Genomic DNA, 27,957 nt, shown 5'->3' with positions numbered 1-27,957 from the left:
AGCGCGTAGACCCGTGCGCGAGGAGCTGCTGGACTTGGGGTGGCACGTGCGGTGAACCCCGACCCAAGCTGGAGTCCGCCGTACGCTGGGAAGGCGAGGCAGGCGCAACGCGGGGAGCCGGATCGGAGCTGGGGGCAGGGGCTGGGAGCTGGGAGTCCGCGGTGCGCAGCTTGGCGCCGTCTCCTGGGCAACGCGTCCTCACCCGGGAGGCGGGGGAATCTGGAGGCGGCCGCGCTCCCTGGAATCCGACCAAACTGCGGCCAAGTGGCGCTGCTGGACCGCCCTCTGCTGCCGAGACGCGCCCTGGGGCGTGAGCAGGACTCTCAACCTCTGCAGACTCTCCTCCCGCCCAGGACAGCTGCCTAGAGGCGAAACTACCACTTTGTAGTTTGGGCCTCACGGTGGAATCCATGGTGAGCGCAATTCCAGATCCGGTCCTTATGTCGGGGACAGGTGACAGCGAGCGGTAAATGTTAGCTGTGCTGGGCGCTGGAGGTATAGGTGCGTTCTGACAGTCGCTTCTGCGAGCTTCAGGGCCGGCTTTCTGCGAGCTTCAGGGCCGGCTTCCTGCGCGCAGAACCTGTGCACCTGCCCAGGGCCTGCTCGCGGTTTAATTCTGTGCTCTGTCCTTTGATAGAACACAGAGAGGTTTATTACAACTAATTGGCTCACTCAACCGTCCCAATTGGGGCAGGCCACGGGCTGCAAACTCTGATAAAGGGAGTACTGAAGATGTTGAAGTATTGAAGTATTGAGTCCGCATTCCTTAAAGGAAGCTGGCGGACTGAAGTTGATGATGTCTGAGGCAGAAATTCTTTTGATCCTGGAAGCCTCTGTGCTTGTTTTTCTTTTTCTTTTTAACTGTTTTTATTGTATAACATATATACAAAGCAAAGAAAGAACAAAGCAATAGTTTTCAAAGCACTCTTTAACAAGTAGTTATAGGACAGATCCCAGAGTTTGTCATGAGCTACCATACCATCCTGTCAGATTTTTCCTTCTAGCTGAGGCTGGGAGGAATACTTTTTTTATCATCACAGTCGACTTTTTTGTGTGTATGAAAAATAACATATATACAAAGAAGCAATAAATTTCAAAGCACAGCACAACATAGTTGTAGAACAGATTTCAAAGTCTGGTATGGGTTACAAATCCACAATTTTAGGTTTTTACTTCTAGCTGCTCTAAGATATCGGAGACTAAAAGAAATATCAGTTTAATGATTCAACAATCATATTTGTTTGTCAAACCCTACCTTCTCTTTATAACTCCATCATCACCTTTGATCTTTCTGTCCCACTCTTTAGGGGTATTTGGGCTATGGCCATTCTAATTTTTTCATGTTGGAAGGAGCTGTCAACAATATGGGGTAGGGAGATGAAACTAGCTGATGTTCTTGAGAGGCTGGGCCCTTCAGGACTTATCTGGTCCAGGGACCCATCTGGAGGTTGTAGGTTTCTGAAAAGTTACCCTAGTGCATGGAACCTTTATAGAATCTTATATATTGCCCTAAGTGTGCTTTAGGATTGGCAGGAATGGTTTTGTTTGATGTTTGGCAAGTTATGATAGGTAGAAATGTCTAACTGAAGCTTGCGTAAGAGTGACCTCCAGAGTAGCCTCTTGACTCTATTTGAACTCTTCAGCCACTGATACTTTATTAGTTACACTTCTTTTCCCCCTTTTGGTCAGGATGGAATTGTTAATCCCACAGTGCCAGGGCCGGAATCATCCCTGGGAGTCAACTCCCATGCCACCAGGGAGACTTCTGTGCTTGCTTTTTAAGGCCTCCCACTGATTGGATGAGGCCCACCCAGATTCTGGAGGGTCATCTCTCTTACTTAAAGTCCACTGATTGTAGAGGCTAATCCCATCTAAAAGTACCTCCACAGTAACAGCTAGGACACTATTTCACCAACCAAGTGGACACCATACCCAGCCAAACTGACGCAGGAAATTAACCATCACAGTGGCAGGGGGAGGCTCAGGCCAGACCATAAAATAAAGTGCAGGGAAGGTAACCTGCCCGAGGCCCCACAATTTAGTAGCAGAACCTGAGAATGGAGTTTGCATTTACCTTACTTTAAAGCCCTTGGCAGATCTGTGTGCTGTGCTAAACTTAAATAAAATCAGGAGTGTGCTAAACTTAAATACAATCGGGAGGTTGCAGCTTTTCTTGGACTCTCTCCAGTCACCCTACAGTCCTCCATAGTCTCTGAGGAGTTCTTGGCCTTGACAATGGTGCTTTATTTTACAGTAACATTGTCACATATACAATCCAAGATCATCTTAAAGCTCTCACTTGCAATGACAGTAAAAAAAAAAGTCTTTAATTGCATCTAAGACTTTCTGAAATATCCTATTAATTGTGAATTTCGGAACCCGCATGTTTCAGATTGCAGTTTTTCTTTCTGTGGAATCACCACAAACTTGCTAAATTGCTAGTGAACCAACTCTACCAGCGAAAAACGAAAGTTGATGAAAACTCAAGATGCTGGAAGAGAAACAGCCCTAGAGAGCCCCTCTTTATCAACTCTACTTCGATTAGTTTAGAATTCCATTTCATAAAGGCTAATTTCTGGCCACTTCAGTTAACCTTGTACCGCTTGTTTACGAGAACAAAAGATATGAATTCTCAGTCTTTAAATGTTGGTGTTAAACAACACATGTAAAGCAATGTGCTTTTGTGGTAAATGGGAGCAGGAAAAAGTTCTTGGCCTGGGTGCTACTTGGGTCCCTTCAAACTTTCTGAACTATCAAGACATGAGCCAATTGACTCTTCAAGGCAGCATCTGATGTCCAGTCCAGGGAGTTGAATGGGAGGGCTCTGAGGTCTGTGTGTAGGTTTGAGATGGACCCTGTGGGGACCAGAATTTGGATCTGCTCAGACTATGGTGGTAGAACATTCCAGGCTAGAACGTGGGGAATTAAGGGTATGATGGCAGTTTAAGCAAGGGAGGAATGTAAAAATGTACAAAGCATATTCCTGTCCCAGGACAGTGAGCAAAACTCTGTGTATGGGCAATATATTTTGACCTACAGAACCTTAGTGCAGACTCCTATTTTTCTTTATAATGACAACAGAGACAGGAAGCTGCTAGCTGTGTGATCACCGTGTGCACATCACATAGCTGTTTTTTTTTTTCCTTCTTTTTTTTTTGGAGAGGGATGATATGTTCCTAATCAAATTAGGAACAGGCTGAGTTTGGACCACGTTGTATAGGAAATCCTAAACTGGTCAAGTTTTTAAGAATGTTATAAATGCTGCACCCAAAGGATCATAACTGGGTTGCAGTAAGTAGGCTATGTTGGCAGGACATAGAGAGAAGGCCCTCAGGTGGATGTCATAACAAGCCAGGTGAGAGCTGGAGCAAAAGAAATGGAAATGGTAATAGAGACGAATGGACAGATTTGGAGGTGTGATCAACCCGAGTCTGAGTTTAGAAGACTCCCACAGTAACTTTCTCAAGCTGGGGCTTTTGATTAACACTTGAAAGCTTATCACTGAAACCACTTGTCCTATGACATTTTAGTTCTCTAAAGATTCTTTAAAAGAGACTGCTTAATGTAAATATTTTCCTAAATAGCTGAACAAAATGTTGTCAGAGGCTGCAAACAATTCCTTTAGTCGTTTAACATAAGGATACTTGGTGAAATATCTACCCCTGCCCCCTTTCATTACTATCATAAATACCAAAGAATTTAAAGGTTTTTAGAGCCATTCTCAGACCTTTCTTAGATTGCTTTGATCCCTCTAATAAATGAGCCCTTCTTTGCTAATGATTTTAGTTTTATCAATTCATTCCCAAATAATTCCTCTGTTCCTCATTTATATTATCGCAACATACAGCTAGTCATGAAACCATTTATCAATGTCACTTCAAAAGATCTTCATAAATTTGCATTTCACTTGATTTGTTTTTTGTTTGTGTGTGTGTGCGCATGTGTGTGTGCGCGCATGTGTGTGTGTGTGTGTGTGTGTGTGTGTGTGTGTGTGTGTGTTTTACATGGGCAGGCTCCAGGAATCGAACTTGGGTCTCTGGCATTTCACTTAATTTTAAGGTCCACTTTTCTTTCTTTCTTTTCCCCATACATTCCATTGTTTCCACCAAAAATAAACGTGATCCATTTCATAACTTTACTATATGCTAAACTTACAGAACTATTGAGAGCTCACTTTATGAAAAAAAACCAAGGCCAATCTTTTTCTGTTTAAAAGCAAAACCTTTCATATCAAACATATATATTTAAAAATAGTTTAGCTGGGCAAATATAAGGTTCTAAAAAACATCCATGATACATATATTTTATGAACCCATATGATCTTTCTTGGACTATAAATTCAATGCACGTTAATTCAATCTTAATCTGCATTTCCTCAACTAGTCAAAATATTTGTTGTACATAATGCTGTCCTTTGCGACTTTGCTGAAGCAATCTTTCAGTTGTAAAACTGCAAGTGTAAAATAACCTAATACTTTAGAGAAAACTTAGAGAGATCAAGTGAGCAATCAATATTAGCATTTTCCTGTACCGATGGGAGAGAACACTTTTTGGCAAATGTTCAGAGAAACCACTCACCGTGTATCCCATTATAGAGAAAGGACCAACCAAGCAGGAGGTTTATGGAGGGTCTTGGATGAAGCAAGAGCCCCAAGGGCTGCCTTTGATTCTTCTTTCCTCCACCCCCTTGCAGCTAATTTTATTGCCAAAGTCTTTCCCTTTAGAGTTCACCTAGAAGAGCTCGAATCAGGGGTTCTTAAGGACATCTTAAGGTATTGAGGAGGCTCTTAGGATAAAGGGGTTGAAGCAGGACTGGGAGGGAAACATGCTACAAGAGGAGATGGTCTCACCTGGTCTCATAGGGCTCTGGGCACATATTGTCTCCACAGAGTTGGTCCCTCTTTGAGGCACCTCCATGTCAGTCAGTCATTGGCAAGAGGAGAAGGGTGCAGCCATTAGCAGCCAATGCTCACAGCAGCTGAGGAGAAAGGGAATATCCCAACTAAAGAAGGGGGGTAAGAAAGGGCAGCAAGTAACTTAAACATAGAATTACTATATAACCTGGCAATTCCACCCTTGGGTTTCTGTCCCCAAAGAATTGAAAGCAGGAACTCAAACAGATATTGTTCACCAATATTCATAGCAGCATTATTCACAGCAGCCAAAATGTGGAAGCAACCCAAGTGAACATTGACAGATGACTGGACAAACAGAGTGTGGTACATCCTTACTCAGTGGAATATTATTCAGCTGTAAAAAGTAATGAAGTTCTGACACATTCTACAACATGGATGAACTTGAAAAGATAATGTAGAGTGTTATACAAACATAAAAGGACAAATATCATATGATTCCAGTTACATGAAATATCTAGAATAAGCAAATTCATAGAAACAGAAAGTAAATTAAAAATTGACAGAGGTCGGGGCTGCGAATTGGGGAGTTACTGCTTAATGGGTACAGAGTTTCTGTTTAGAGTGATGAAAAAGTCTGGTGATATAAGGTGGTGAGAGTAGAAGAACTTTGCAAATTAATTGATGCCACTGAATTGTACACTTGAAGATGGTTAAAATGAAAAGGGCACCAGGATCTTTAACTGCATACCTCCACCTCAGAAGTAAATTCTTCAGGCCTTCCATCCTTTCTCAGTTCTTGCTATAAGTGTTTAGAATACATCGTAAAGATTTTTTAAATCTGGGATTTTACACAAGTCTGCTTCTAATCTATCTTCAAGCCACGGCAAAAATTATTTTTCTAAAACCCAAGTCTAATCAGGTCATTCCCCTCTTCTAAAACGTTCAATAAACCCCATTTCTTTAAACAAAAAGTCTTTGCATTTAAGTACCTGCCATGTGCCTGTTTTTTCATGATTTACATAGGTTATTACTGTTATTCTTCATGTTAGTGCCTCCAATATAAAAAGTAAAGACCAGAGAGGAAGCTGGCTCATGTCCACACACAATGGCAGTACAGGTATTTCAAGTAGGTTCCCTCGGCCTCCAAATTCTCTTCTCTTTTTGCTATCAGTGTTATCTAACAGTCAGCATTTCTCTAATGTTGGACCCATCCACGCTACCTGCCTTGTTTCCCCTTCACAACCTGTACTATAGTCCAGGCTTCAACGCAGTATGGGTCAGTTCGTGCACTGCACAAGGCCACCACCTCTAAGGGATGCCATCAACTGCAAAGACATTTTTTTTTACTTTGAAATTTCCTTATATTTTTATTGCATTTGTGTTGGTTTTTTTAAATGATGCCAATATATATTTTTTGCCTTTCACAAGGATTGGAAAACACTTATCTTGCCATGATTGCCAAGCAAATCAGTGATAAAATGGTTATTCAACTCCTGGTGTACAGATTCCCAAAACGATGTAGCCACCTAATCATTTGAGTCCCCCAGGATATTTCTTAAATACATATATTGGTCAATTTAAGTAGCAATATAATTTTACTATCACTCATTTTTTATAAACATTTTTTATTGTGAAATATAACATATAAACAAAAAAGCAATAAATTTCTAAGTACATTTTAACAAGTAGTTAATAGAACAGATTCTAAAAATAGAACAGATATTAAAGTTTGGCATGGGTTATAGTTCCACAATTTTTTGTTTTTCCTTCTAGCTGCTCCAAGACACAGAAATATCAGTATAATGATTCAGAAGTCACACTCATTTGTTAAATCTATCTTCTCTGTTATACTCCTCTTTCTCTTTAAATAACATATATACATAAAAGTAAGAAATTTCAAAGTACATGGCAACAATTAGTTGTAGAACAGATTTTAGAATTTGGTATGGGTTATAAATCTATAATTTTAGATTTTTATTTCTAGCTGCTCTAAGGTACTGGAGACTAAAAGAAATATCAATATAATGACTCAGCACTCATTCTCATTTGTTAAACCTGACCTTCTCTGTATAACTCCACCATCACCTTTGGTATTTCTCCCATTCTTTAAGGGTATTTGGTATATGCCCATTCTAACTTTCCATGTTGGAAGGGGCTGTTAATATGAGATAGGGGGATAGAACTAGTTAAGGCCTGGACAGGCTGACCCCTCAAGTTATCAGGACTTATTTGGTCCAGGGACCCATCTAGAGGTTGTAAGGTTCTGGAAAATTACCCAACTGCATGGAACCTTTGTAGAATCGTATATAATGCCCTAGGTATTCTTTAGGATTGGCAGGAATAGCTTTGGTTGGAGGTGGGCAAGTTATAATAAGTAGCAATGTCTACCTGAAGCACGTGTAAGAGTGACCTCCAGTGTAGCCTCTCAATTCTATCTGAACTCCCTCAGCCACTGACACCTTATTCGTTGTACCCCTTTTCCTCCTTTTGGTCAGGATGGCATTGTTGACCCCATGGTGCTAGGGCCAGGCTCATCCTTAGGAGTCATCTCCCAGGCCGCCAGGGAGACTTTCATCCCTGGATGTCACGTCCCATGTAGAGGGGAGGGCAATGGTTTCACTTACAGAGTAGCACTTAGAGAGAGAAAGGCCACATCTGAGCAACAAAAGAGGTCCTCTGAAGTAACTCTTAGGGATACCTATACGTAGGCAAAGCTTCTCCGCTACATACATAAGCTTCACAAGAGCAAGCCTCAAGATCAAGGGCTTAACCTATTGGCCTGGGTGTTAGGGACACAGTGTGCTGGCACAGTATCCGGGGTTTCGCCGGTAGTAAAGTTTAATAGTTCCGTAATTTTTCTCCCATCCCTCAACAGACTTTGCCAATATTTTTGATTATCTGCTTAATATACTCTGGGATATATCCAGGCATTACATTAAGCTTTACAGGATTAAAGGCTCTCATTTCTATTCTTGGCTCCCTGTGTTTGGATTGCTTAAATGACATATCCAGACAGGCTGAATTAGATTTTGTGCTACATAAAACCTAGTTTCTGGATGTAATAAAACTATCTTCCTTTGGTCTTAAAGGGAGTAGGTGAAGTTCTAAAATACAGGCAATGTCTTCCTTACCCCTGTATTCTGAATTACTTTAATCCTGACCTGATCAACTTCTTCCTTATCTCTAAATATCAGGTAATACATACATAAAACAGCCCCTCAAAATCCAGAAATAATTATCACTGTGGACTAAATGTGACTGCTGTAAGAGCTTACAATTTATGTCCCAGTTTTCTTAAGTATTTTCTAAATGAGATCACGCAATATTTGCTCTTTTGTTTCTAGTTTATTTTACTTCACCAAATGTCCCACAGCTTCATTCACATTGTTGAATACCTCACAACTTCATTCCTTTTTTTGTAGCTACACCATGTTTGATCATATGTTTACAGCATTGTTCTCCAATGTACTTCTCAGTCAGTGCATCTTTCAGCCACCTCTATCTACTGGGCCTCAGGTATAATGTCCAAAGTCAACAGTCCATCAACACTCTCAATTTTAGATAATTTCATTGTTCCCAAGAGAAAGATAACCAATAAACACACCTTCACAAACTAGAAAATCCAAACCTCCCGCTAACTCTTGTCCCTACCCCATCATGTACCCCTGGTATTGCTGTGGTACTATTTATATTTCCCTGTTAAACATGGCCCATAACATGCAATAGAATTTCCCCCCATGCCCCCAAATTATACACTCTTTGTACAAGATTCATACCTTTGCAGTAGTTCATTCAAGAACTCATTTATATTTGTAGTGTTAATTGGTAGGACACATAAGTTTTCACAACCCCTTTCAATCATGTTCACTTTCAATATATACTATTGACCTATACTATTACTTATAGGTCCACTAGTGAACTGCTTTCACTTCTATCTATTCCCTTACGTGTAAGTTCAACTTCTTTAGCTAACTATTCACCCATCTCAAGCTTCTGTGTATCTCTAAGTCCCTATATTCTGTATTTTAAGCTTCTGATTTTACATTTATCATGGTCATAAAACTGGAATCACACAGTATGTATCCTTTTGTTTCTGGCTTATTTCACTCAGCATTACGTCCTCAAGACTCAACCATCTTGTCATGTGCTTCAGGATGTCATTTTGTCTTACCACTGCATAATATTCCATTGTATGTGTGTACCACATTTTACTAATACACTCATCTGCTGATGGGCACTTGGATTCTTTCCATCTTTTGACGATTGTAAATAGTGTTATGAACATCGGTGTGCAAATCTCTGTTTGTGTCACTGCTTTCAGCTCTTCTGGGTATATACTGAGCAGTGGTATTGCAGAGTCATAGGACAACTCAGTATTTAGTTTTCTGAGGAAATGCCAGACTGTCTTCCATAGCGGCTGTACCATTATACATTCCCACCAGCAGTGCGTAAGTGTCCCAATTTCTTCACATCTTCTCCAACATTTGTTATTTCCTGTTTATTTAATAGCTGCCATTCTTATAGGTGTGAGGCAGTGTCTCACTGTAGTCTTGATCTGCTTTCCCTTATAGCTAATGAGAATGAGCATCTCTTCATGTGCTTTTTAGTCATCTGCATTTGCTCTTCAGTAAAATGTCTATTCATATCTTTAGCCTGCTTTATAATGGGGTTGCTTGTTCTTTTGTTGTTGAGTTGTATGATTTCTTTATGTATACAGAATATCAAACCTTTATCTGATATGTGGTTTCCAAATGTTTTCTCTCATTGAGTTGGCTGCCTCTTCACCTTTTTTGACAGTCTTTTGAGGCATAAAAGCATTTGATTTTGAGGAATTCCCATCTATCTATTTTTTCTTTTGTTGCTTGTGCTTTCGGTGTAAAGTTTATGAAGCTACCCGCTATTACTAGGTCTTGAAGATGTCTCCCTACATTTTCTTCTAGAGGTTTTATGGTATTGGCTCTTATATTAATGTGTTTGATCCAATTTGCCTTAATTTTTATATAGGGTGTAAGGTAAGCGTCCTCTTTCATTCTTTTGGTTATTCCAAAAGATATCCAGTTCTCCCTTGCCCATTTATTGAAGAGACTATTTTGTCCCAGTTCCGTGGATTTGGGGATCTTGTCGAAGATCAGTTTACCATAGATTTGGTGGTCTATTTCTGTGCTCTCGATTTGATTCCATTGGTCAATACTTCTATCTTTGTGTCAGTACCATGCTGTTTTGACCACTGTGTCTTTGTAATATGTTTTAAAATTGGGGAGTGTTAATCGTCCCAATTTATTCTTCTTTACTAAGATGCTGTGAGCTATTTGGGGTCTCTTTCCCTTCCAGATGAATTTGGTAACTAGCTTTTCCCAGTCTTCAAAGTAGGTTGTTGGGATTTTGATTGGTACTGCATTGTAGATCAATTTTGGTAGAATTGATATCTTAACTACATTTAACCTTCCTATCCATGAGCCAGGAATGTCTTCCCACCTATTTAGAACTTGCTTGATTTCTTTTAGCAATGTTATGTAGTTCTCTGTGTGCGAGTCCTTTACATCCCTAGATAAGTTCATTCCTAGATATTTGATTCTTTTAGTTGCTATTTTTGAACAGAATATTCTCCTTAATTGACTCCTCAGTTAAGTCAGTGCTTGTGTACAGAAACATTACTGATTTTTGCACATTAATTTTATAACCTGCCTTGCTTGGTTTTTGTAACCAAGGTTACAAAAAACCTTGCTGGTTCAGCAAAAAAACTTGCTGAATTTATTTATTAGCTCAAGTAACTTTGCTGTAGATGTCTCAAGATTTTCCAAGTATAGTATCATGTCATCTGCAAATAATGAAAGTTTTACTTATTCCTTTCCAATTTGGATGCCTTTTATTTCTTTTTCCTGCCTGATTGCTCCCGCTAGAATTTCTAATACAATGCTGAATAATAGTGGTGACAGAGGGCATCCTCTGATCTTAGGGGGTAAGGCTTTCAGTCTCTCACCATTGAATATGATGCTGGCTATGTCTTTTATCTTTTTGAGGAAGTAACCTTTGATTCCTATCTTTCAAAGTGTTTTTATCAGAAAAGGATGTTGAATTTTGTTGAATGTTTTTTAGTATCAATTGAGATGATCATATTATTTTTAACTTTCAATTTGTTAATGTGCTGTATTGATTTGCTTGTGTTGAGCCATCCTTGCATTCTTGGTATAAACCCCACTTGGGCTGCGGTGTATAATTATTTTAATGTGCTGTTGGATTCAATTTGCTAATATTTTGTTGAGAATTTTTGCATCTGTGTTCATTAGGGAGATTGGTCTGTAGTTTTCCTTTCTTATAGCATCTTTACCTGGTTTTCGTATTAAAGTGATGTTACCGACATAAAATAAGTTTGGTAGTGTTCATTTTGCCCCAATTTTTTGGAAAAGTTTGAACAGGATTGATGTTAGTTCTTTTTGGAATGTTTGATAAAATTCCCCCATGAAGCCATCTGGCCCTGGGCTTTTCTTTCTAGGAAGATTTTTGATGACTGATTGAATCTCGTTACTTGTGATTGGTTTGTTGAGATCTTCTGTTTCTTCCTGAGTCAGTGTATTTCCTGAATCAGTGTTTGTGTATTTCCAGAAATTTGTCCATTTCATTTAAGCTGTCTAGTTTGTTGGCGTATAGTTGTTCATAGTATCTCATGTTTTTTTTTTTTATTTCTTCAGGGTCTATGGCATTGACCCCCTTATCATTTCTGATTTTGTTTATCTGCATCCTTTCTCTCTTTTTTTCTTTGTCAGCCTTGCTAGTGGCATCAATTTTTTTTCTCAAAGAGCCAACTTTTGGTTGTGTTGATTCTTTCTATTGTTCTTTTGTTCTCCCACTCATTTAACTCTGCTTTAATCTTTGCTATTTCTTTTCTTCTACTTGTTTTGGGGATGGTTTGCTATTCTTTCTCAAGTTCCTCCTGGTGAGCAGTTAAGTGCATGATTTTTTCTCTTTCCTTTTTTTTTATTTATTAATTTAAAAAATAAACAACAAACAAAACATTAAGATATCATTCCATTCTACATATATAATCAGTAATTCTTAATATCATCACATAGTTGCATATTCATCATTTCTTAGAACATTTGCATCGATTTAGAAAAAGAAATAAAAAGACAACAGAAAAAGAAATAAAATGATAACAGAGAAAAATAAGATTATACATACCATACCCCTTACCCCTCGCTTTCATTTATCACTAGCATTTCAAACTAAATTTACTTTAACATTTGTTCCCCCTATTATTTATTTTTATTCCATATATTCTACTCTTCTGTTGATATGGTAGATAAAAGGAGCATCAGACACAAGGTTTTCACAATCACACAGTCACATTGTGAAAACTATATCATTGTTCAATCATCATCAAGAAACATGGCTACTGGAACACAGCTCTACATTTTCAGGCAGTTCCCTCCAGCCTCTCCACTACATCTTGAACAACAAGGTGATATCTACTTAATGCATAAGAATAACCTCCAGGATAACCTCTCGACTCTGTTTGGAATCTCTCAGCCATTGACATTTAGTCTCATTTCACTCTTCCCCCTTTTGGTCGAGAAGGTTCTCTCAATCCCTTGATGTTAATTCTCAGCTCATTCTAGGGTTTTTCTCAATCCCTTGATGCTGAGTCTCAGCTCATTCCAGGATCTCTGTCCCACGTTGCCAGGAAGGTCCACACCCCTGGGAGTCATGTCCCACACAGAGAGGGGGATGGTGGTGAGACTGCTTGTCGTGTTGGCTGGAGAGAGAGGCCACATCTGCGCAACAAAAGAGGCTCTCTTGGGGGTGACTCTTAGGCCTAGATTTTAAGTAGACTTGACCTTTCCTTTGTGGGGTTAAGTTTCATATGAACAAACCCCAAGACTGGGGGCTCAGCCTATAGCTTTGGTTGTCCACATTGCGTGTGAGAATATCAAGAATTCAACTTGGGGAAGTTGAATTTCTCCCCACTCTCACCATTCCCTGAAGGGGGCTTTGCAAATACTTATCCACTCACTGATCGAATCACTCTGGGATTCATCGGGGCATCACTCTGGACAAGCCAGCAAAATCTCATGTCCTACCTGAGATTCCAAGTACTTATGGCGTTCAATCAAACTATCTACATAAGTTATATTAGGAAATGCACTAGTCAAAATATAAATTTTGTACCAAATAAACATTTTTTGCTTTAGTCTCACACAGAAGGTGACATTTTAAAATATTAATTACCATCTATTTTCAGCACCCTACAATAATGACATTCCTTTGTTCTTCCTCATGCAAAAACATTTTAAAATTTGTACATTGTTCATCTCACTATTATTATACACTCTAGGCATTCCTAGATTATACCATCTCAATCTTTAACATCTATCTTTCTTTCTGATTTCATTTATGTCCCCAGCCCTCCTCCCTCTATCATTCTCACATGCAGCTTCATTCAGTGTTTTAACATAATTATCCTACAGTTAGGTAGTATTGTGCTGTCCATTTCTGAGTTTTTGTATCCAGTCCTGTTGCACAGTCTGTATCCCTTTAGTTCCAATTACCCAATATCTTACCCTATTTCTATCTCCTGCTGGTCTCTGTTACCAACGACATATTCCAAGTTTATTCACTAATGTCAGATCATATCAGTGAGACCATACAGTATTTGTCCTTTAGTTTTTGGCTAGTCTCACTCAGCATAATGTTCTCAAGGTCCATCCATGTTGTTACATACTTCATAAGTTTATTCTGTCTTAAAGCTGCATAGTATTCCATCGTATATATATACCACAGTTTGTTTAGCCACTCATCTGTTGATGGACATTTTGGCTGTTTCCATCTCTTTGCAATTGTAAATAATGCTGATATAAACATTGGGGTGCAAGCATCCATTTGTGTCTTTGCCCTTAAGTCCTCTGAGTAGATACCTAGCAGTGGTATTGCTGGGTCATATGGCAGTTCTATATTCAGCTTTTTGAGGAACCGCCAGACTGCCTTCCACAGTGGTTGCACCATTGGACATTCCCACCAACAGTGAATAAGTGTGCTTCTTTCTCCACATCCTCTCCAGCACTTGTCATTTTCTGTTTTGTTGATAATGGCCATTCTGGTGGGTGTGAGATGAGATATCATTGTGGTTTTGATTTGCATTTCTCTAATGGCCAGGGATGTTGAGCACCTCTTCATTTGCCTTTTGACCATTTGAATGTCCTCCTTCCTCTTTTTTAACATAGGCATTTAGGGCAATAAATTTCCCTCTCAGCACAACCTTTTTGCATCCCATAAGTTCTGATGAGTTGTGTTCTTGTTTTCACTTGTCTCCAAAAAGCTACCTATTTCTCTAGCAATTTCTTCTTTGACCCACTCATTGTTTAAGAATGTATTATTTAATATCCATATATTTATGAAAGTTCTTGTTCTTTGGTGGTTATTGATTTCTAGCTTCATTCCACTGTGATCAGAGAAAAAGCTTTGAATAATTTCAATGTTTTTAAATGTATAAGGACTTGCTGTGTGCCCCAGCATATGCTCTATCCTGGAGAATGTTCCATAAGCACTAGAGAAGAATGGATATCCTGGTGTTTTGGGGTGTAATGACCTATATGTGTCTGTTAGATCTAATTCATTTATTAAATTGTTTAAGTCCTCTATTTCTTTGTTGATACTCTGTTTGATTGTTCTATCTATAGAAAAGAGTGGTGTGTTGAAGTCTCCTCCTTTTATTGTTGAAACATTTATCACTCCCTTCAGTTTTGCCAGTGTGCTTCGGATCTCCTTGATTGAGAGCATAGATGTTTATGATTGTTATTTCTTCTTGGTTAATTGTCTCTTTTACTTATATATAGTGTCCTTTGTCTCTTTTGATGTCTTTATATTTAAAGTCTATTTTGTCTGATATTTTGTCTGCTTTCTTTTGGTTGCAGATTGCATAAAGTATCTTTTTCCATCCTTTCACTTTCAATCTATTTGTTTCCTTGTATCTAAAATGAGTCCCTTGTAAGCAGCATATAGGCAGATTATATTTCTTAATCTATTCAGCCAATGTATATCTTTTCATTGGTAAGTTTAGTCCATGAACATTCATAGTTATTACTGTAAAGGCATTACATGACTCCACTGTCTTATCTTTTGGAGTTTGTTTGTCAGATCTATATATTCTTTTCCCTTTCTCTCTTTTTATCCTTTAGGTTGCCCTTACTGGTACTCTTCAATTCTGTGCCCTCCTCCAGACCTCCCTGTATTAGTTATGGTTCTCTAGAGAAACAGAACTAACAGGAAACACTCGTAAATATAAAATTTTTCAAACTGTCTCACATAACCATGGGAACACAGAGTCCAAAATCTGCAGGGCAAGCTGTGAAGCCAACGATTCCAATGGAGGGTGTGCTGGTTTGAAAGGATGCATGTCCCCTAGAAAAGCCATGTTTTAATCTAAATCCCATTTCATAAAGGCAGAATAATCCCTATTCAATACTGTATGTTTGAAACTGTAATCAGATCATCTTCCTGGAGATGTGATTTAATCAATATTAGTTGTTAAGCTGGATTAGATGATGACATGTCTCCACCCATTTGGGTGGGTCTTGAAAAATTTCTAGAATCCTATAAAAGAGGAAACATTTTGGAGAATGAGAGATTCAGAGAGAGCCAAAGAAGAACAACATAACCATGAGAAACAGAGAGCCCACTAGCCAGTGACCTTTGGAGATGAAGAAGGAAAACATCTCCCGGGGAGCTTCATGAAACAGGAAGCCAGGAGATAAAAGTAGCTGATGATACCATTTCAGCCATGTGAGAAACTGTGACTGTGTTTGCCATGTGCCTTCTCATTTGAGCGAGAAACCCTGAACTTCATCAGTCTTCTTGAACCAAGGTATCTTTCCCTGGATGCCTTTGACTGGACATTTCTATAGACTTGTTTTAATTGGGACATTTTCTCAGCCTTTGAACTGTAATTTAGCAACTTATTAAATTCCCCTTTTAAAAGCCATTCTGTTTCTGGCACATTGCATTCTGGCAGCTAGCAAACTAGAGCAGAGGGTCTGGACGAACTCCACAGGAGAGACTCGCTGGCTGAAGCAGGAAGAGAGCTTCTCTCCTCTGAATCCTCCTTAAAAGGCTTCCAGTGATTAGATTAAGTATCACTCATTGCAGAAGACACTCCCCTTGGCTGACCACAAATGGAATCAGCTGTGGATGCAGCTGACGCAATCATGATTTAATTCTATGAAATGTCCTCATCGCGACAGGCCAGCACTTGCCCAACCAGACAAACAGAACCTGACCATGACAGTCCACCCCTTGTCAACTTGGCAGCTATACATATCACCTTAAATCATACCTAATTTCTGAATTAAAAAACAACAAAAGACACATTTTTTCTTCCACCTAACAATACTCAACTGCCCTACATATAACTGGAAACACACTAAATCTCTCCAGAATAGGGTGATCTTACAACATGAATGAAACAGCATTACAGTCCTCATTTTGGTAACTGATCATGTGGTCATAGTTCATATTTATCACTACCTTCTTCCACTACCCATTCCATGTTCCCTTTATCCTCAGCAAGCACTTCAGCTGGCTGTTGTTTTTTGGCTGGTGCAGTGACACAAACCTTCATTCCTAAAGTTTCAGAGCCATTGGTAGTCCTGCCTGGATTGGGTTGTTGCAATTTTCCATTGATTTTAATCACAGGGCATGGTAGTACTAAAATATAAGGGATCTCCTATATTCCAAGAAAACTCTTCTTTACCTCCATTGTGTAGCTACATTCCTATTTCCCCCTGATAGACAGGGTCAATCACCCCAGACAATAATGTAATCCCCTTCTTGGTTTGTTGATCCAGGGGTACGAGTAGCCCAAAGTGACCAGGTGGCAGTCTTAGATTCCAGTTCAATGGAATCATTGTTGTTTCTCCTGGTGGAAGCACTCCCCCTTTTGGAACTAAAACCTGTAGACCAGCAGAGCTCAGGCTCTCAGGGACAGGACGCAAAATTTTCCTAGTGGATCACTAGGGATAATAGTGAGTGGTGCCACTCCCATTTCCACTGCTTGGTTCCTGGACCCATGGATCCTGGCTATGGGAGAAACAGCACCATACAGCAGACTCTGATTCAGAGCATATACAGCTTCCTGGAGAACATTACCCCAGCCCTTCAAGGTGCTACCACCTAGTTGGCACCGTAATTGAGTTTTCAAAAGGCCATTCCACCTTTCTGTCAATCCAGCTGCTTCTGGATGATGAGGAACATGGCAAGACCAAAGAATTCCATGATCATGTGCCCATTCCCACACTTCATTTGCTGTGAATTGTGTTCCTTGATCAGAAGCAATGCTGTGTGGAATACCATGGTGATGGATAAGGCATTCTGTAAGCCCATGGATGGTATTTTGGTAGAAGCATTGTATGAGGGAAAGCAAACCCATATCCAGAGTATGAGTCTATTCCACTCAGAACAAATCGCTGCCCTTCCATGAAGGGAGTAGTCCAATGTAATCAACCTGCCATCATGCAGTTGGCTGGTCACCTCGGGGAATGGTGCCATATCAGGGGCTGAGTGTGGGTCTCTGCTGCTGGCAGATTGGGCACTCAGCAGTAGCTGAAGCCAAGTCAGACTTGGTGAGTGGAAGTCCATGTTACTGAGCCCATTCATAACCTCCATCCCTTCTACCATGACCACTTTGTTCATGAGCCCATTGGGCAGTGACAGGAGTTGCTGGGGAAAGAGGCTGACTGGTATCCATAGAACGAGTCATCTTATCCACTTGATTAGTAAGACCTTCCTCTGCTGAAGTCACCCTCTGGTGCACGTTCACATGGGACACAAATATCTTCATGTTTTTAGCCCACTCAGAAAGGTCTATCCACATACTTCTTCCCCAGACCTCTTTTTCACCAATTTTCCTATTATGGTCTTTCCAAGTCCCTGACCATCCAGCCAAACCATTAGCAACAGCCCATGAGTCAGTATACAAACGCACCTCTGGCCAATTCTTCTTCCAAGCAAAATGAACAACCAGGTGCACTGCTCGAACTTCTGCCCACTGGGAGGATTTCCCCCCACCACTGTCTTTCAAGGATACCCCAGAAAGGGGTTGTAGTGCTATAGCTGTCCACTTTCAGGTGGTACCTGCATATCGTGCTGAACCATCTGTAAACCAGGCCCAAGTTTTCTCTTCCTCAGTCAATTCACTGTAAGGAACTCCCCAACAGGCCATAGCTCTGGTCTGGGAAAGAGAAGGTAATGTGGCAGGAGCAGAGACCATGGGCATTTGGGCCACTTCCTCATGTAACTTACTTGTGCCTTCAGGACCTGCTCTGGCCCTATCTTGTATATACCATTTCCATTTTACAATAGAGTGCTGCTGCTCATGCACAACTTTATGGCTTGGTGGGTCAGACAACATCCAGCTCATGATAGGCAACTCGGGTCTCATGATAACTTGGTGGTCCTTGATTAAACATTCAGTCTCTATTAAGGCCCAGTGGCAGGCCAAAAGCTGTTTCTCAAAAGGAGAGTAGTTATCTGCCACAGATGGTAAGGCTTTGCTCCAAAATCCTAAGGGTCTGTGTTGTGATTCTCCTATAGGGGCCTGCCAAAGGCTCCAAACAGCATCTCTGTTTGCCACTGACACTTTCAGCACCATTGGATCTGCTGGATCATATGGTCCAAGTGGTAGAGCAGCTTGTACAGCAGCCTGGACCTGTTGCAGAGCCTCCTCTTGTTCAGGTCCCCACTCAAAATTAGCAGCTTTTCTGGTCACTCGATAAATGGGCCAGAGTAGCACACCCAAATGAGGAATATGTTGTCACCAAAATCCAAAGAGATCAACTAGGCATTGTGCCTCTTTTTTGGTCTAAGGAGCGGCCAGATGTAGCAACTTACTGTTCACCTTAGAAGCGATATCTCGACATGCCCCACACCACTGGACACCTAGAAATTTCACTGAGGTGGAAATCCCCTGTATTTTTGTTGGATTTATATCCCATCCTCTACCAGTAAGTCTGGAGTAGTTGCTACTTCTTGCTCACTAGGTCCAATCAACATGATGTCATCAATATAATGGACCAGTGTGATGTCTTGTGGGAGGGAGAAATGATCAAGGTCCCTGCGGACAAGATTATGACATAGGGCTGGAGAGTTGATATACCTCTGAGGTAGGACAGTGAAAGTATATTGCTGACCTTGCCTGCTGAAAGCAAACTGTTTCTGGTGGTCTTTACTAACAGCTATTGAGAAAAAATCACTTGCCAGATCAATAACTGCATACCAGGTACCAGGGGATGTGTCGATTTGCTCAAGCAATGATACCACATCTGGAACAGTAGCTGCAATTGGAGTTACCACCTGGTTGAGCTTACGATAATCCACTGTCATCCTCCAAAACCCATCTGTTTTCTGCATAGGTCAAATAGGAGAGTTGAATGGGGATGTGGTAGGAATCACCACCCCTGCGTCCTTCAAGTCCTTAAGAGTGACAGGAATCTCTGCAATGCCTCCAAGAGTCCGGTATTGTTTGTGATTTACTATTTTGCTAGGTAGGGGCAGTTCTAGTGGCTTCCACTTGGCCTTTCCCACCATAATAGCCCTCACTGCATGAGTTAGAGAGCCAATATGGGGATTCTGCCAGTTGCTCAGTATGTCTATTCTAATTATACATTCTGGAACTGGAGAAATAACTACAGAATGGGTCCCACTGGAACCACTGTGAGATGGGTCTGAGCTAAAACTCCATTGATCACCTGGCCTCCATAAGCCCCCACTCTGACTGGTGGGTTAGAGTGATGTTTTGGGTCCCCTGGAATTAATGTCATTTCTGAACCAGTGTCTAATAATCCCTGAAATATCTGACCATTTCCTTTTCCCCAAAGCACAGTTACCCTGGTAAAAGGCCGTCAGTCTCCTTGGGGAAGGCTTGGAGGAAGATTAACAGTACTATCTTTTTTGCAAACTCACTCCATGGATTGGGAGTGTCATTCTGATTATGGGAATCAGAGTCCTTAGTGCCTTTGAGCCCAGTCAAAGTAGAAAACCACTCATAAAAACCCATTTTTAAGATTCATTTTCTTAAAAACCACTCCTGGTACCAAGTTGTATTAGTTAGGGTTCCCGAGAGAAACAGAATCAATAGGAAACACTCACAAATATATAATTTATAAAAGTGTCTCACATAACTGTGGAAATGCAGAGTCCAAAATCTTCAGGGCAGGCTGTGAAGCCAACTATTCTGATGGAGGTCGGGACAAACTCCACAGGAGAGGCTCATTGGCTGAAGCAGGAAGATAGCCTGTCTCTTCTGAATCCTCCTAAAAAGGCTTCCAGTGATTATATTAAGCATCACTCATTGCAGAAGACACTCCCCTTGGCTGACCACAAATGGAATCAGCTGTGGATGCAGCTGACATGATCATGATTTAATTCTATGAAATGTCCTCATTGCAACAGACAGACCAGCACTTGCCCAACCAGACAAACAGATACCACCACTTGGCCAAGTTGACACAGGAACCTGACCATGACACTCCCTCTCCTGTCTTTCTTTTTTAGCCGGCAGAACTTCCTTTAGTATTTCTTGTAGAACCAGTCTCTTGTGGATATATTCTCTCAGCCCTTATTTGTCTGTGATGTTTTTTTTTGTTTTTTTTTTTTTACCTGGGTCCCACCCCGGCCCCCTCCGGCCCGCGGTAGGGGTGGGGAGGTGACTTGTCTATGAAGTTTTAATCTCTCCCTCAATTCTGAAGGACAATTTGGCTGGGTACAGAGTTCTTGGCTGGAAGTCTTTCTCTTTCAGGATCTTAAATATATCATATTACTGCCTTCTCACCTCTATAGTGCCAGTTGAGTAGTCTGAACTCAGTCTTACATGGTTTTCCTTCTATATAATAGGTTGTTTTTCTCTTGCCACTTTCAGGATTTTCTGCATCTCAAACATTAGACAGACTGATTAGTATGTGTCTTGGGGTTGGGCTATTTGGATTTATTTTATTTGGAGTTCATTGGGCTTCTTTGATTTGCATATTTCTGTCTTTTATAAAGGTTGGGAAGTTTCCCCCCATTATATCCTCCACCAATCTTCCTAGCCCTTTACTCTTTTCTTCTTCTGGGACACCAATGGTTCTTTTATTTGTGCAATTTGTTTTGTCCATCATTTCCTTGAGATCCAATTCAACTTTTTCCATCTTTTATGTCATTTGTTCTTTTGTGTGTTCAAAATCAGTTGTCCTATCCTCTAGTTCACTTATTTTTTCTTCTGCCTCTTCAAATCTGCTGTGGTGTGTCTCTAATATAATTTTATTTGGCTTACAACATCTTTAATGCCTGTGATTGCTGCTATTTTTCTATTTATTCTTACAAATTCCTCTTTATGCTCTTCTATTCTCTTCTTGGTCTCCTTTATGTCATTAGCCATATAACTCTCCTTTATTTAGTAGAGTTATATGAACATCTTTGATTAGTTGTTCCAAAGTCTGTGTCTTCTCCAGTGTTTAATTTGGTCATTAGACTGAGCTTTATCTGTCTGCATCTTCATGTGGTTAGTGATCTTCTGTTGTCTTCACAACATATAAATATCTTGATAGGGTTACTTTTGATATTGATTTCCCTCAGTAGTCTAAAGTTTGCATTTGCAGGATGGACATGGAGCAGGATGGAGGGTGTGAGGAGGGGTACAACAGTGTGGTGATGGGTTGCGATGCAGGTACCTGCACAGGTTGGATACTCTATACTGATACCTATGAGTATGGGCTGTGGGTCACAGGGTTGTGGAAGTGCAGTGTGGGGGCTGTTGGGGTGAGGTACAGCTCAGGTAGTCCTTAGAACCCAGGAGCAGAGTGCTACATGGGGGACACAGAGGCAGGACCCAGCGGGAAGCAGATGGGGGGTCTGTTGCACAAGGGGAGGAGACAAGGGGGGCCGGGATGTGGATGCACAAGTGTGAGGGAGCAGGGTACAGGTCAGGGAGGTTGCAGGACATGTGTCAAGGGTGGGTGATGATGGGTGGGGCCCTGACACAGGTCCTCATTTACAGGGGTGGGGTGGGGTAAGGGTGCCCACTTGTGCAGGACAGAGGAAATGTGGCACAGATGTGCATGAGAGCAGCTGCCAGCTGTGAGAGAAGGACACTTGTGCCGTGGAGTGGGGCAAGGGTGTGCATATGTGTGGGGCAGGGGGGTGGGTGCAGGGGTCAAAATGTCCATGTACAGATACTTGGGTGCCCAGCAGGGAGGATGTTTCTGTGCTGGTGCAGCATCTGGAGAGTGAAACCCTGGTGTGCACGTGCACAGAGCTCAGGGGCAGTGGGGTGGGATTGTGCCTTGTGGGCTGGAGGCAGGTGTGGCCCAGATGCGTAGGTCAGCACTTGCCCAGAGCTGAGGAGGCGTGGTGTGAGTGGGCAAGTACAGGTGCATGCATCTGGGGGGGGCACAGATGCTGATGTACGTGTACACTGTACTCAGAGGGGGCCACGCAGAGTTGCTCAACTGTATGGGCTGGGTGTGGGTGTGGCCTGGGTATGAAAGTGAGCACCTATAGCTTGGATGCACAGGTGACTGCCTGCCGGGGGCAAGGAGGGGGAGGTGGGGGTCGAGGGGCTGGATGCAAGTATGCATGTCTCAGGAGTGGGCAGGGCAAAACTGTCCCCTTGCGCAGGAGACAGGCTTGTGCCTGTGCGCAGGGTTTGGGTATGAGGTGGGGACACGCCATGGGCAATGGATTGGGGTGCCTGGAACACAGTGGGAGGGGGTGATGGGGTTCAGGTGCACGGAATGTGGGGGGAGTCACAGGTCACAGGGAGCACGTTCAATGAACACAGCTAGGCTTACTTCCTTGTCCGCTTCTCCCTGTCTGTGCATTTCCTCCATGTGAAAAGGAGCACATTAGGCTGTTTGCACTAGGGGATGGGTCTCCAGTTTTCTGCATCTCAATTCTTCTGCATTTTCAACCAGGGCCTCCCTATATGGTTTAGAAGACCCTTCCAGGTCACTTATACCCTGGAATCACTTTCCCAGTCTTTTTTCTGTCATTTCTCTAGCTATTCTTTGGAGCAGGGATGAACTTGGCCTATCCTATTCTGCCATCATCCCAGAACCTCACTTTTGTTAATCTTAGATATGGGGAATTTTTACAATATTATGACATTTTTTTAACTGGTGCAACTAAAGTGTCTTCTCCTATAAGGCTAGATATATACTATAGCAAACTATAGAAGGAATAAGTTTGATAACTAAACAATATTTAAAACAACCTGACCTTTTAAATAAGAACTGTTTTTCTGACTGATGCACTGATCAATGCATATCAGTAAATTTTAAAAATAAAGGCACACCTAGTTTTACTGCACTTCACTTTATTGTGCATTGCAGATAATTACATTTTTTACAAATTGAAGGTCTATGTCAAAAAGTCTATTGGCACCATTTTCCAATAGCATGTGCTCACTTTGTGTATCTGTGTCACATTTTGGTAACTCTTGCAATATTTCAACTTTTTCATTATTATTATATCTGTTATGGTGATCCATGATCTGTGATCTTTGATGTTACTATTGTTTGGGGTGCCACAAACTGCACCCATATAAGACAGAAAACTTAATTGATAAACGTTGCATGCGTTCTGACTGCTCCAATGATTGACCATTCCCCATCTCTCTCTCATTGGGCCTCCTTATTCCCTGAGACACAACAATATTGAAATTAGGCAAATTAATAACCCCATAATGGCCTCTAAATGTTCAGGTGAAAGGAAGCATTGCACATTTCTCACTTTAAATCACAAGCTAGAAATGATTAAGCTTAGTAGGGAAAGTATCTCAAAAGCCAAGAGAGGCTGAAAGCAAGGTCTCTTATGCCAAATAGTTAGCCAAGTTGTGAATGCAAAGGAAACGGTCTTGAAAGAAATTAAAAGTTCACTCCAGTGAACACACAGATGATAAGAAAGCAAAACAGCCTATTGCTGATATGGATAAAGTTTCGGTTGTCTGGAGAAGATCAAACCAGCCATAACATTCCCTTAAACCGAACCGCAATTCAAAGCAAAGTTCTAATTTTCTTGAATTCTATGAAGGCTGAGAGAGATGAAGAAGCTGCAGAAGAAAAGTTTGAAGCTAGCAAGAGGTTAGTTCATGAGGTTTAAAGAAGGAAGCTATTTCCATAACATAAAAATGCAAGGTGAAGCAGCAAGTGCTGATGGAGAAGCTGCAGTAAGTTCTCCAGAGGATTTGGCTAAGAAACAGCAAACTTCATTGTTGTCTTGTTTTAGGAAATGACATAGCCACTCAACCTTCAGCCATCACCACCATGGTCAGCCAGCATCATCAACATCCAGCCAAGACCCTCCACCAGCAAAGAGAGTGAAGTGCTGAAGGCTAAGAGGATGTTAACATTTGTTTTAGCAATAAAGCCTTTTTCAAATAAGGTACGTACATTGTTTTTTTATTTTTAGACATAATGCCATTACACACTTAATAGACTACAACATAATATAAACATAACTTTTATATGCACTTGGCAACCAAAATAATTGTGTGACTCCCTTTATTGTGGTGGTCTGAAACTCAACCCATACTATCTCCAAGGTATACCTGTATTCAGAACTTTGGAAGAGCAAAGGCTTAAATTATTTTTTTAACTACTCCACTTTTAAGAACACATTTTAAAAGCATATTCTTTATTTTTGGAAAACAAAAATTTTGGAAAGAGGCTGTAGTAACTAGAAGCAATAATGAAGTACCCTACCTCCGAGGACTCTGAAAAATCAATTGGGTGCATGTGGTTAAACCAAAGCAGATATATGCCAACACTTTATAAAGATACACTCTCTCTCAAGCCAAGACAGGGCTATAACTTAATTGAATATATTAGCATTTATTAAGATAAAATATGGTAATCACAAGAAGGTTTATTCCAAAATGGGATTTCAGGGAAAAGACTGTGAGCTTCGAACATTAATGCCTTGTACCATTGGATAGCTTTATTTCTCCTTGTAAATTAATAAATAGACTTTCCGATTTTGAAAGAACAAGATTCCACCCTCAGTGGAAGCAGACAAATCAGGCTTTTACAGCCCACAAGCCTGTGGCCACAGAGGGGACTTTACTTCCAGGCAGGAAGTTGGTCTATTCACAGGACATGTTCATGCACATCCCAGAGGCCAGGAACTTACATTGAAGTTATAACCACCCAAGTCAGGTGAGTCTGGTTAACAATAAAAAAGACCAACTTCTTTAAAGAAAAAGAGAAAGAAAGGAAGAAAGAAAGAAACAACAAATACAATTTTTAAGGGCTGTTTTAGTTTTCACCCAAGTTGGAATTCTTGAAGAACCCATGTTAAAAATTTCTCAAAAAGAATGGGATAATTTGCCAGACATTCCGTTAAGCTCAACGTTGAAAAGCAAACGTGGTTTCTAAATTAAGCAAAGCCCCAGCTTCTTGGGAATCTTTAAAATGTCTTTATTATTTTGGAAAATCTTAACAGCTTTGCATGGGGGAGTGTGGGATGTTTCTGACCCCATATTAGACATGCTTTGGATTTCTTTGAAAATTGTGCCAGCTTCCTTTCTACAGGCAACAAATGATTCCTGTTAATAAAAAGTTTTTTAAGAGTTGAGAGCAAAGATCATGTGTCGTGCGCTCTTCTGCTCTGTGGGTCGACTCTGACCTCGCAAAAGCACTCAAACACATTTCAATCATTTTTCTGATTCAGGCCAGGCTAGACTTTACTAACAATTAAGATTTAGGCAACTATATATATGTAATTCCATATACATATATAAAGAGGTCTTCATCTCTTCTTCTCAACAGCATCATAAAAATAAATTACTCTGATTTTTGGAAAGAGATTTTATCTTTTGCTGATTCACTGATTTGACCTCAATTAAAATACCCTATTTATAAGCTTGCATCAGTGGTCATAAATTTGCTTAAATTTACTTAGTCTATAAAACTTCCTCATAAAAAAGAAAGAGAAGGAAGCAAGCAACAGGAAGCTAAGCAGTCAGCTATAATTTTCAAAAGATATGAATGCCTCAGGCTTCCCAAGGGCTTATGTCTCTTGAAGTAGTTCCTAAAATTTGGATCATTAGATATAAAGCAACTGATTTAAGAGAGCAAACTGCCTTTATTTCATTTGCTAAATCAGCCACAATTACTTAATACCCACTGGATACAGAGCACTGATGAGACTGTGACAGGGAGTGAAGAAAAGAGTAAAGGTATTTCACGCTATCCTCAAGGACTTACAGGTTAATGAGGAGTAAAAAACAGATAAGATCTGCAAAAGAGAAAAAACCATAAAGCACAACCATAAAAAAAAATTAGTCATGAGAAATATTGCAAACATGCTAAGTACTAGCTGGAGTTAGAATGATATGCAATAAGAGGTTGGACACAACTGCACAGAGGAGGTGACTCTTGCCAGAACTCTGAAAGATCAAATGAGAAAAATCAAGAATTTTCATACTCCTAGCACATCATGCATCAGCGGTGGCCATTTTATAGCGTAATTGCAAACAAAGCTCTCTGCATCTGTTCTTATACATCAGTGCTCACCCTGAGTCACAAAGCACAGATGTAAATGCAGGCCAATGTTCCCAAAGCAGAAACAACAAATTCAGAGCTAAGCATGTGTTTTCCAATTTGGGGATCATGATCATATGTGGGCAGAGACTGGTTGGCTGCTCACCAAACCCTTGTTAGGTGAGGCTTTGAAATCTGGCCTTTGGCCTATGGGCAGAAGTGAAACCTGCCACTTCCAAGTCTGGTCCATAAAAACTTCCTGTGTGGTTCTCTCTTGCCTCTCTTCCCTTGCCTTCTGGCTGGATCTTGACTCCAGGATGGCTTTGGAAGCCACATATTCGGGGTGGCAGCGCCTCCATCAGCCTGCTCCCTGAATGTGTAAAGCGAATAACCCACCATTTCCCACACACACGTCCCTGCCAGTTTATATGAATAAATTCTATTGCTGTTAAGCCGCTGAGCTTTGTGGGTTTATCTGTTATAACAGCACAACCACAACTATGCAATATATCACATTTAAAACAGAGAAAGCGGAAGCGCAAAAAAAAAAAAGATACACAGGTGATCCTGCAGGATTTATTTGAGAATATTAGAAAGTTATGAAGACTACATATAAAAGAAATTTATTATAAAATCATTTTTATTTTAAAAAGTCAAAAAATAAAACTGATTTGTATAGTGAGAATAACTAAAACTATCCATCCATGTAGATACATAGTTGGACAAAACATGAAGTGATAAAATATGAGGGGAATTATTTTTTTCCCTGAACCAGACACATAATACAACTAGCCCAGGAAGCTGTGGGGCCAGAAAGTATTCTGTCTGAAGGGACGCTAAGAGTCTCCATTCATCAAATAAGAAGATTTTGAGTGTATAGCTTCTCACAGAGAAGTTTCCCCCCTTTTTTTTCCCTTTGTAACACTTTCTTCCAGTGAATTTTATGGAAGCAGATATATGAAACAGGAAATTTGGGCACCACTCAGGGTAGAGTTGGGGTTGAGAACATGGCTCCAACTCCAACCTGTTCCTGGCAGTCCTGGAAAAACCCTAAATGAAATCCCAGCAGTTTGGGAAGCACACTCTGAAAGTCACTATTTACATTCATGCAATCTCAAAATTGGAGGTATGGCCACACAAACATCCCTACTTGTACTGGCCTTATCATCTAATTACTTAGAATGTAATTACTTACTATGTCCTTGCTATTTACCCGTCGACCTACACTTTCAGAAATTATTTAAATTTCCAACCTTCGGAATGTAGGTAAGAAATTCCATGTTCCTTTAATACCTTCTGCACTCATCTCTTTCTCCACCGTTGGCCTAGTCCAGGCCCATACAACCTGACTTCTTTGCCTCTGTTTCCCCCACCCTCCCAATCCATCCTGCTGGCATTCTCTTAGAGTCTCTCCTCTGACCAGCAGGGAGTGGTCTTCATGGATAGAAATCAAATCTAGTCAGTTTTTTGCTTGAAATCTCCCACTGGCTGCCTGTGTTGGTTTGCTAAAGCTGCCTAAATGCAATATACCAGAAATAGGTTGGCTTTTACGATGGGGATTTGTTAGGTTACAAATTTACAGCTCTAAGGCCAAGAAA

At 40.7% G+C, this 27,957-nt stretch overlaps 1 long non-coding RNA gene across 1 annotated transcript; it reads left to right on the top strand.

The window, feature by feature from the left end:
• Nucleotides 1-215: 215 nt before the first annotated feature.
• On the top strand, nt 216-24,259 carry LOC143662387 (uncharacterized). Its single transcript, XR_013165326.1, has 2 exons — nt 216-413; nt 24,105-24,259. It is a non-coding gene; the product is annotated as an uncharacterized LOC143662387 (long non-coding RNA).
• The last annotated feature ends 3,698 nt before the right edge of the window (nt 24,260-27,957 follow it).

This window comes from Tamandua tetradactyla, chromosome 2 (genome assembly GCF_023851605.1).
Source record: "Tamandua tetradactyla isolate mTamTet1 chromosome 2, mTamTet1.pri, whole genome shotgun sequence".
NCBI classification, from domain to species: Eukaryota; Metazoa; Chordata; class Mammalia; order Pilosa; family Myrmecophagidae; genus Tamandua; species Tamandua tetradactyla.
Note: the sequence above shows the minus strand (reverse complement) of the source record. Positions and strands in the feature narration are given on the sequence as shown.